Source organism: Bison bison, unplaced genomic scaffold (genome assembly GCF_000754665.1).
Source record: "Bison bison bison isolate TAMUID 2011002044 unplaced genomic scaffold, Bison_UMD1.0 scf7180017864487, whole genome shotgun sequence".
Classification (NCBI taxonomy): domain Eukaryota; kingdom Metazoa; phylum Chordata; class Mammalia; order Artiodactyla; family Bovidae; genus Bison; species Bison bison.
In genome coordinates this window covers 7,147,678-7,158,426 of record NW_011495047.1, presented here as the reverse complement: position 1 = coordinate 7,158,426, position 10,749 = coordinate 7,147,678, and the positions used below count along the sequence as shown (strand labels likewise).

Sequence of the window (10,749 nt, the reverse complement as noted above, 5' to 3'; positions counted from 1 at the left end):
AGGTCCCCCAGAATAGTTCTGGAGTTTTTTTCCTCTGCTCTCTGAGAAAGTGGGGTCAAAATAGACCAGAAATCCTGCCATTTGCAATAAAAGGAATGGACCTTGGCACTGTGCTAAATGAGATAACTCAGAGAAAGACAAACACAGGATGATCTCATGTGTGGAATCTAAAAAAATGTTTTAAATAACTTAAAAACAACTCAGAGGACAGATTGGTGGTTGCCAGAGGTGGGGATGAGGACTGAGTGGAAGATGTTAAAGTGGTCAAAAGGAAGAAACTTCAGTGACAAACATGTGCTGGAAGGAATTCCCTGGTGGTCTAGCGGTTAGAATTTCAGTCTTCCACTGCCCAGGGCCAGGGTTCAATCCTTACTCAAAGCACTAAGATCCCACAAGCTGCACGGGTTGGCCAAAGAAATAAAAAGAACAGAAAGTCATGGGGATGTAACATATGGCACAGTGACTATGGTTAATAATACTGTGTTGTTTATTTGAATACAGCCAAGACTATAGCTCTTAAAAGTTCTCATCACAAGAAAAGTGAGAAAGGAGAAAAGAATGTCTAAATCTAGGAATAGGGTGGAGGGTGTGACAAGAAATATACAGGATGAGCCCAGAGCATCCTGAGTGCCAAAAAGTACGGAAATGTTTAAAAAAAAAAAAAAAGTAACAAAAACAAAAAACACAATGATGGGAATATGTGAAAGGTGATGTGTAATTCCCCACATCTGAAGTGTGGGCAGCTCATAGTGACTTCCTTCCAAAGAGGGACAGCGTGGAAACTGAGAGAAAAGAGTACCTTCAAGGTAGAGAAACGTGGAACTTCCCTGGCGGTTCAGTGGTTAGGACTCTGTGTTTTCACTGCCGAGGGCCCCTTAGAGGAAGTGGGAACGCACGAGGGGTGCAGTGTGGCCAAAAAAAAAAGACACATCTGACAAATAGGACCTTCGACTTCAGGCAGGTGATCAAGGTTAACATCAAGAGAGAAAAACCACGTGGATAGAATATTTCTTCCATATGATGTGATGAGAATGACATTTATGTCTATGGTTTCATTCCCCCAAACCGCAAACTCCAGGACTTCCCTGGTGGCTCAGTGGTTAAGAATCTACCCGCCAAGGTAGGCGACACAGATTCAATCCCTGGTCCGGGAGGATTCTATATGCCGAGGATGCAACTGAGCTCGTGGGCCACAACTCCGGGGCCCGTGCTCTAGAGCCCATGTTCCACAACAAGAGAAGCCTTCGCGCTGCAACGAAGAGTCGCCCCTGCTGGCCGCAAGTAGAGAAAACCTGCACACAGGGAAAATCTGCATTCAGTGCAACCAAAAGTGAATGGTAAATAAATAAATACTAGATATTTAGTTTAAAGATGAGGCTCCAGTCTAATCGTAAGAAAAATAGCAGACAAATCCCACTTGCGGGACATTATGCAAAACTCCTGACCAATACTCCTTCAAACTGTCAACATCGTCAAAAACAAGGCAAGTATGAGAAACTGTCACGGTCAAGAGACTATATACATACAATGGAGTATTCAGTTCAGTTCAGTTCAGTCGCTCAGTCGTGTCCGACTCTTTGCGACCCCATGAATTGCAGCACGCCAGGCCTCCCTGTCCATCACCAACTCCCGGAGTTCACTCAAACCCACGTCCATCGAGTTGGTGATGCCATCCAGCCATCTCATCCTCTGTCGTCCCCTTCTCCTCCTGCCCCCAGTCCCTCCCAGCATCAGAGTCTGAAAAGACCCTGCAATGAGTCAGCTCTTTGCATGAGGTGGCCAAAGTACTGGAGTTTACTTGGCCACAAAAAAGAGAATGAAATCTGGCCATTTGTGACAACATGGACGGACTTGGTATTACACCAAATGCAGTAAGTCAGACAGAGAGAGACAAACACTGCATGAGTCCACTTACATGTGGAATCTAAACAAACAAATGAACAAACATAACAAAAACAGAAACAGAGTTATAAACACAGAGAAAAAACAGCTGCTCCTGGGGAGAAGGGTAGGGGGAGGAGATACATATCTTGGAGCTATTTTTCTATCAGTATACAGAGAGCTTCCTTATGATTTTTTTTTATTGTCGACTATGCTGGGTCTTAGTCGTGACATGCAGGATCTAGTTCCTAGCCCAGGGATCAAACCTGGACTCTCTGCATTGAGAGTGCAGAGTCTTAACCACTGGACCACCAGGGAAGTCTCTCCTTTTGATTTATTACAGCTGCAGAGTATTCCACTGCAGCAAAGTCTCATCATTTATTTATCAGCTATTTATTAAGTTGTTTGCAACCTTTCCCTACTATAAATAATGCTAAAGTTAACACTGTCCATATGTCATCTTATATAGTGGAAATATTTCTATAGGATAAATTTCTAAAAGGGGGTTACTGAGCTCAAGAATATATAGATCCGTAACTCAGATACATATTAAATTCTCCTCCATAAAGGTAATACCAATCTAAGTTCCTACCAGCAATACGAGAGTGTCTGTTTACCCGCTAGTGTTCTTGCCTGGACAGGACAAGAGGACATGTCCATGGACAGAGGAGCCTGCCAGGCTACAGTCCATAGGGTCGCAAAGAGTCAGGCATGACTGAGCCACTGAGCACACATTTCCCCATTCAAGGCAGTATGTGGTCGAACTTTTGCATATTTACAATGTGAGAGAAGAAAAATGATTTCTGACCTTGCAATTTGCATTTCTCTTTTTGCAAACTGAAGCTGAGCAAATATTCACATTTTCCTTGCATTTCATTTTCTATGAGCGCTTTCTAGTCTTAACTCATTTTTATACTGGGCTTTTGTGTTTTTCCTTATAAAATTCTAGGGGCAATTTACATTTTAGGAAGATTTGACCTTTGTCTGCAAATATTTTCCTTTGTCATGTGTCTCTCCACTCTGTTTTTTAAGCTTGCCCCATAGACTCCACCCCTTCACTCCCTCAGAATTTCCCTCTCCAGGCCATGGGGCCCCTCTCACAGACACATCCAGAAGACCCTCTAGTTCCTCACTCTTCCTGGTGGAATTTTTTTTTTTTTTGATGTATTTATTTATTTGTTTTTGGCTGCTCTGTGTCTTTGTTGCAACACAGACTTCCTCTAGTTACAGTGAGCAGGGGCTACTCTTGGTCGTGGTGCCTGAGCTGCACGTTGAGATGGCTTCCGTCGTTGCAGAGCACAAGATGTAGGGCGCTCAGGCTTCAGTAGTTGCGGTGCACTGGCTTAGTTGCTCAGAGGCACGTGGGGTCTTCTCGGACCAGGGATTGAACGCATGTCTTCCCCACTAGGAGGCAGACTCTTAACCACTAGACCACAAAGGGAATCCTTCCTGGTGGCCTTTGATCTCTTGGTGACATTGGACTCTAGACTGAGACCCCTCTTGTGAGCAAATAACCTTTATTCTGTCCTTTATCGACTTTAGCGGTTGCACATTCTCATTAGGACACAGAAAACATGGAAAAGTACACAGATGAAAAACAAAACTCACCTTATATTGCACCTCCCAAGGTAACTGCTTTCAGTCTACCAGTGCCTATGCACATTTTTAATTGTGTGTAGGTTTTTCTATTTACAAAGTAAATTTCTTAAATTTATCCAATCCCTTTGGGAGCAGATAGCTGCACTCTCCCACCTCTTGGGTTTCTCTTTGTCCCTATTCTGTCTCACAAGGAGGTGATCCCGAGGTGCTTGACGTGAGGGAACGTCTCCCTCCTGCCCACCCCCAAACAGCCTCACTCTCTCTCCTGGAGTTGTTTCTCCTGCCCCACCCCCACCCGCTCCAAGTTTAACTGCTGCTCACCCTCCTGCCAGAGACGTCAAACTCTTGGTCTCCTTTGTTTTTCAGAACCACCCAGGTGGAAACCTGAGTTTATCAACTCATCCTCCCAATGCTGGTTTCCCTCCTTCTGGTAGTAAAACCAGCCAGGAGTAACCTCCAAGACTCACTATACGTGGTTTCCAGCCGCGTCTTGTCTTGCTCACCAAACATTTCCCTAATTCATCCTGCTCTGGTCTCTGGGCTTTCCTCATGCTCTTCCTCGCCTGGACACGGTCCCCTTTCCGCAGCAGGTCTCCCCAGGACCCTTTGTCACATTCTGCCCATCCTCTGCCCCAGTGCAGCCCTGGCTTCCCTGCCCTCCTGAGCCCCGCTGCCTCATAGTCCCCCCCACATCCCTGGCTCTGCTCTCCAGGGGGGGCCCCCTGTGAGGAGCCACACTGCACACACCCAGGCCCCTTGCTGGCAGGCTGCCCCATTCTACCAAGGTGCCAAGCACTTCCCCAGAAGTGCATTTATCTCTCTGTATTGTAATTTCCTGTTTACTCCTCTGTCTCCCTACTGACCATACACCGGGGGCAGGACTGTTTTTTCATTGATGTATTTCAAGTGTACATTAAATAAGTTTGTTGACGTGGAGGAAAGAAATGACTCTCCAGCTAACATGACTGCTCCCACACTGAACCCTCAAAGCTCTCCATCCAGCATGATTCCTGGAGGGCTAACTTGGCCTGGCTGGACTTGGTACCCTCTTTAGGTCTGCTATGCAAGCCCCTCCACCTGGACTGACTGCCTTCCTCTGTCACCATGGTCCTCTCGGAACCTCAATTTACTCGTCTGTCTACAGGAAAGAACACTCTGGAAAATTGTGAGGACAAGTGAACGATGTGCCTTGTAGATGGCAATGTGATGAATGAATACCAGGAGTGGGTACATTATTTAAAAAAAGCACTACTGTTCATCAAACATGTTTTCTATACCAGGCATTGTTCTAATACCCAGCTATTGATATTAATGCCTTTCATCCCAACAAATTAGCTCCTTTTCATAGAAAAGTATACCAAGGCACAGAACAGTTCTGGACTGATTTGCCTTGATTCCACCCTGGCGTAGAGGAGCTAGGATTTGAACCCAGGTCATATAGCTCCTCGGGCTTCCCTAGCAACTCAGCTGGTAAAGAATCTGCCTGTAATGCAGGAGACCCCAGTTCAATTCCTGGGTTGGAAAGATCCCCTGGAGAAAGGATAGGCTACCCAGCCCAGTATTCTTGGGCTTCCCTGGTGGCTTAGATGGTAAAGAATCCACAGGAGACCGGGGTTCAATCCCTGTGTTGGGAAGATCCCCCGGAGAAGGGAATAGCTACCGACTCCAGGATTCTTGCCTGGAGAATCCCATGGACAGAGGAGCCTGACAGGCTACAGTCCATGGGGTCACAAAGAGTCGGATACAACTGAGCAACTTTCATTTCGTATAACTCCACTTGCTTAACCACCACCCTCTATTGCCCATCTATTAAATAATACACTTAACATTATTTGGTCTGAAAGCTGCCTTCTTCAACTAATTAATTAACTGGGTTTTGTGACCCAGTCATACAGCTATGTTCTCCTGGCCCGATTCTAATTCCAATGGTAAATCTGTAGGTAGGTTTTTGTGTAGATAACCACTTACCTCTCAAGGATGGAGACATGTTCAAAATGTAGCTCTTAAAAAAAATTAAAATGCTGAATTTCCCTGGTGGTCCAGTGGTTAAGAATCCATTGTCTATCAATTCAGGGGACACTGGTTCCATCCCTGGCCCAGGAAGATCCCACATACTGTGAGGCCACTAAGCAGCCACTAGGCCTATACCCCACAGCTACTGAGCCCATGCTCTAAAGCCCACGAACTGCAACTACTGAGGTCCATGTGCCCTAGAGTCTGTGCTCTGCAACGAGAGAAGCCACCGCAATGATGAGCCCGTACTCTGCAACTAGAGAGCAGCCCCCACTCGCCACAGCTAGAGAAGGCCCACGCACAGCAACAAAGACCCAGCCTAGCCATTAAGAAATAAAAGAACCACGCCCATGGTTTTTCTTCTTCGACATTTGTGTTATCAGATTCAAATAGAATAAATACTCATCAGTTGAGTTAAACAGAGACATTTAAAGACATCTGTTTTGTCATATTTGACACAGACTTACCTTCAATGGTACTTATAGACGTCTGTCCCCAAATCCACACTTCTAGGTCCTTCAAGCATTCTGAGGATGAGGTTTCCAATCCCTTCCCTCATTTTCAGAATTTCCTCACCAAGAGAGAGATGGGGGAAGGAGGAAAGTGCTTACTTAGCCTGGGTGCAGGAGAAGAGAGATAGAAGAGTTTATGTGGATCCTTCAGTGTCTGTAGCTCAGACCATGGAGGGTGGCATGGCAACATCACCTCTATGTAAGAAGTTTCCCTAGTCTCCCTCCCTTGTCTGTTCGGTTCCCACCCTCTGATGTTAGCCTTGTACCTGGCGCAAAGCACTATGGGGACCAGAGAAAGGAGAAGGGGTGCAAAGAGGCCAGCGCTGGACACCCAAGGAGAGACTGAGACAGAAAGGAGGAGTCGCCCTCCCCAGGGAACAGCTAGAAGCAAGAGGTCTGCCTCCCAGCACCATGCCCCCTAACTGCTAGGTCGCACTGCCTTTACTTCCGGGAGGCCAGAAACTTGTTGGATGCCAGGAGTAAAAGAGAGGGCAAAAGATGAAGGAGCGTTAGCGAGATCCAGAGAAAAAGGGCAGACGTGAAGGGGACCCACGTTCAGTATTAAATGATCGATAGGCAGAATTCAGAAAAGATGCAGAGGACAGCAGTTAACATAACAGAATATGTCCATGTATTCAGCATCAAGATTAGGCAGTGTCAACATTTTGCCATATTTCCAGTAGTTTTCATTCATTTGAATTTATTTATTTGATTTTTGGCTACGTTGGGTCTTTGTTGCTGCACCAGCTTTTCTCTAGTTGTGGTGAGTGGAGGCTGCTCTCTCGTTGTGCTGCATGACCTTCTCCTTGTGGCGGCTCCTCTCGTTGAGGAGCATGGCTCTAGGGCACTAACTTCAGTAGCTGCATCACGCGGACTCAGTGGTTGCAGTTCCCAGACTCTAGATCACAGGCTCAATAGTTGTGGCCCATGGGCTCAGTTGCTCCATGGCATGTGGGATCTTTTCAATTCAGGAACTGGACCCGTGTCTCCTGCATTGCCAGGTGGATTGCTTAACACTAAGCCGCCAGGGAAGCCCTCTTCATTCTTTTTTTTTTAAAGGGATAGTACATTACAGGGGCTTCCCTGGTGGCTCCGCCTGCCAATGCAGGAGATAAGGGTTTGATCTGTGGGTCAGGAAGATCCCCTGGAGAAGTAAAAGGCACAACCCACTCCAGTATCTTTGCCTAGAAAATCTCATGGGCAGAGGAGCCTGGCAGGCTAAAGCCCACGGGGTGGAAAAAAAGAGTTGGACATGACTGAGCAACTAGAAAACAACAACAACAACATACATTACAGACACAGCTACTTAGAGCCTTTCTCCCGTCTATGTTTCTTAGGTTACTTTTTTTTATTTACACTTTTTGTATAAACCACATGGCATGGGAGATCTTAGTTCTGAATAGGGATGGAACCAGTACCCCCTGTATTGAAAGCTCTGAGTCTTAACCACTGGTCAACCAAGGAAGTCCCCCCCATCTATGTTTCAACTTTTACTACATGGGCATATGTGGGTTAGGTATCTATAAAAATATATATACTGTTGCTTATGTGTTCTACATTTTTAAATACTGGGTATTATTTGGCTTATATTCTTTTGCCATTTGGTTTTATCTTATTCAACATCATTCTTTTGAAACTTATCCCTGTTAATATATGAGAGTGCATTCATTTTATCCTTGGTAGTTGAGGGCTACTGAGCCCTCACACTACAACTACCGAGCCCTCATGCCACAGCTACTGAGTCCTCACGCCACAACTACTGAGCCCTCATGCCATGACTACTGAGTCCTCATGCCACACTGCTGGGCCGTAGTCGTGGCATGAGGGCTCAGTAGTTGTGGCGTGAGGGCTCAGTTGCTCCGTGGCATGAGGGACATTAGTTTCCCAACCAGGGATCAGACTTGCATCCCCTGAATTGCAAAGTGGATTCTTAGCCACTGGGCCACCAGGGGAGTTCCTATAGTATCTTTTGTTAAATGTTTTCGAATTATTATTGAAGTTGGGTGATTGATACATGGGGAATCATTATACTGTTATCTCTACTTTTATGTAATTTTGAATATTACCCTAACAAAACGGTTCTTAAAAATCCATAAAGCAATTCTGTATCATCCCAAATTCCTAAAGATCAGTTCCTATATTTTATCATTTTACTTTCCACATTCAGGTCTCTAATGCCACTGGAATTTATTTTTGTAGTGGCTGTGGGACAGGATCAAATATTATATTTCCCTCATAGATGGCCAACTGTGTCCAGTTCTATTTCTGATCCTGTATATCCCTTCTCCTCTGACCAGAAATTTCCCCTCTGCCCCATATATCCTTAAGTCTGCTTCTAAGCCCTCTATTCTGTTCCTTAGTCACTGTGTATACTCTCATCTTGCCACAGTTTTTTAAAATTAATTAATTTATTTGGCTGCGCCTACAAATACAACCAAGCAGAGTCTTAGTTGTGACATGAAGCATTTTTTACTTCAGTTGCAGCATGTGAGATCTAGCTCCCTACGGGCTCCCTGCATTGGGAGAGTGGTGGCTTAGCCACTGGGCCACCAGGGAAGTTCCCTCTGCCACAGTTTTAACCCCCATATTACCAGATTGGCCACAGTAGTATTTGTCAGGCCAGATTGGTATCCCTTCTTCTTTTTCTTCTTCAGATTGACTTGGCTTTTCTTAGCCTCTTTCCTTCCATACAAATTTTACGATTAGCTTACGCAATTCCAGACAGGAAAAACAAAAAACAAAAAAAACCCCAAAAGTCCTGCGTTAATTGGAATCCTGTTGAATTCCAGATTCATTTTTGGGAGAAGCAACATCTTTCTAACACGATATCTTCCTGACCATCACCTTGTCATATCCGTCCATGTACCAGGGCTTCTATTTTGATCCTTATGTAAAAATCTGTGTTTGGGGATTTCTCTGGTAGCCCAGTGGTTAAGGCTCCAAGCTCCCAAGGCAGGGGACCTGTGTTCGATCCCTGGTCCAGAAACTAGATCTCACATCCTGCAGTGAAGATCAAAGATCCTATCTGCCGCAACTAAGACTCCGCACAGTCAAATAAGTAAATAAATAAATATATTTTTAAACGTGGTTGTTTTCTCCATGAGGGTCTTGTTCCATCTTTGTTAGATTGGTTCCCAGGGCCTGTGGGGTTTATGGCTGGCTTTCCCCCACCCCCCAGCCCCACATCACTATGCCAGGTGCCTCCTTCCTTACCCATTTGGTCCACGCCCTCCCCGCCCAGGTCCAGGGAGCAGCTGTCTACTCCAACAGCTGACTGTGAGACATTGCCAAGTGCACAGGGCTCCCACCTCCCACCTCTGGGCCTGTCAGCTGAGTCTGGGGAGAGGCACAGCTGTTTCGGCAGGGACAATGAGTTGCATTCTATACAGGCTCCTCTCTAAGCCTCCCTCCCCCAGTCTGGAGCAACTGTTCTTGTGGGTAGGGAAGGGCCCCACCTGTCAGCTCTAGCTACTCTTTCGGGCAACATCCAACACCCTGATCCCTTTTCTTCATGTCTTCCACCCAGCCTACCCCACCCCTTCCCACCCCACATGCAGAATCTAGCTCCCTGAATAGGGATCAAAACTGTGCTCCCTACACTGGCAGCAAAGACTCTTAACCTCCAGGGAAAGTCCCTTCTGAATGTCCTATGAGCCTGCCTCTCGTGTGTGTCTTATGGGCTGATTGCCTGTTTATGGCTCTGTCATTGCCTGAAACTGGTGGGCAGAGGGAAGGTGGTCTTGGAAACAGATCATCCGTCTCTCACCTTGGAGGACTGGCTGTTCCCACAGCGTTCTCTCAGTTGTCACCACGTTCAGGTCTCAAATCCTCACAGTGGCCCCAGTTAGGTAGATTAGCGATTACTGTCGCAGGCAGAGAGGCGCTGTGACGAGTGATGAGGCTGGGACTCTACCCCTTCCCAGTGACACGTCCTACACTCGGCTGGCCTCCACACCTGCTCCTGGCATCCGCTCCCCTCGGCACTCGCTGCCCTCGGTGAGGCCTCTCTGGCCTCTTTTCAGCATCCTTGCTTGGGGGTTGACATCGCTGTCAATGGCCCACCGGCTACAGCCCAGGGCTGACTCCCCCCAGGGATGATGACCCTGGAACATGGCAGAACCAGAATCCAGGCCTCCATGGCTTCTTCAAGTGATAACTGAGCCCCAGCACCCCCTGTCAGTGGCTATTCATGGGTGTCAGGGTGCCTCGTACCAGGCCTTCAAGGAGCAACCTGTCGGGCAGGCCGTAGACACAGGATGTCCTGGGAGGGACAACGCAAAATGATGGAAGAAAGGACGTTCTTTTTTTTTTTTAATTGCAGTATAGTTGATTTACAGTGTGTGTGTTGATTTCTGCTATACAGCAAAGTGATTCAGTTATACATATATATATTCTTTTTCCTATTATTTTCCATTAATGTTTATCACAGGATGTTGAATATAGCTCCCTGTGCTATACAGTAGTGCCCTGTTGTTTATTCATCTTATATATAACAGTTTGTATCTACAAATCCCCAACTCCCAATCAGGCAGGAAAATTTTATTTATTGAACACCTTCTAAAAGCCAAGCTCTGGATATCTCCCATCTCTTGATCCTGCCTGAGGCAGATTACATGATGATTACCACTGTAGGGAGGAGGACCGCCAAGCAGCACAACGGCAAGAAGTCGCTCACACCCCCAGTTGGCCTCACACAGTATGCTTGGTCATCCAGAGCAGCACTGAGAGGGCCCCAGAGCCGGAG

The 10,749-nt window shown here is 46.4% G+C and overlaps 1 long non-coding RNA gene across 1 annotated transcript; it reads right to left on the bottom strand.

Annotated features, from left to right (window-relative positions):
• Positions 1-307: 307 nt before the first annotated feature.
• On the bottom strand, positions 308-9,885 carry LOC105005200. The gene is made up of 3 exons (XR_827296.1): positions 9,772-9,885; positions 5,961-6,109; positions 308-1,292 (listed from the first exon to the last, which is right to left on the bottom strand). It is a non-coding gene; the product is annotated as an uncharacterized LOC105005200 (long non-coding RNA).
• Positions 9,886-10,749: the final 864 nt, after the last annotated feature.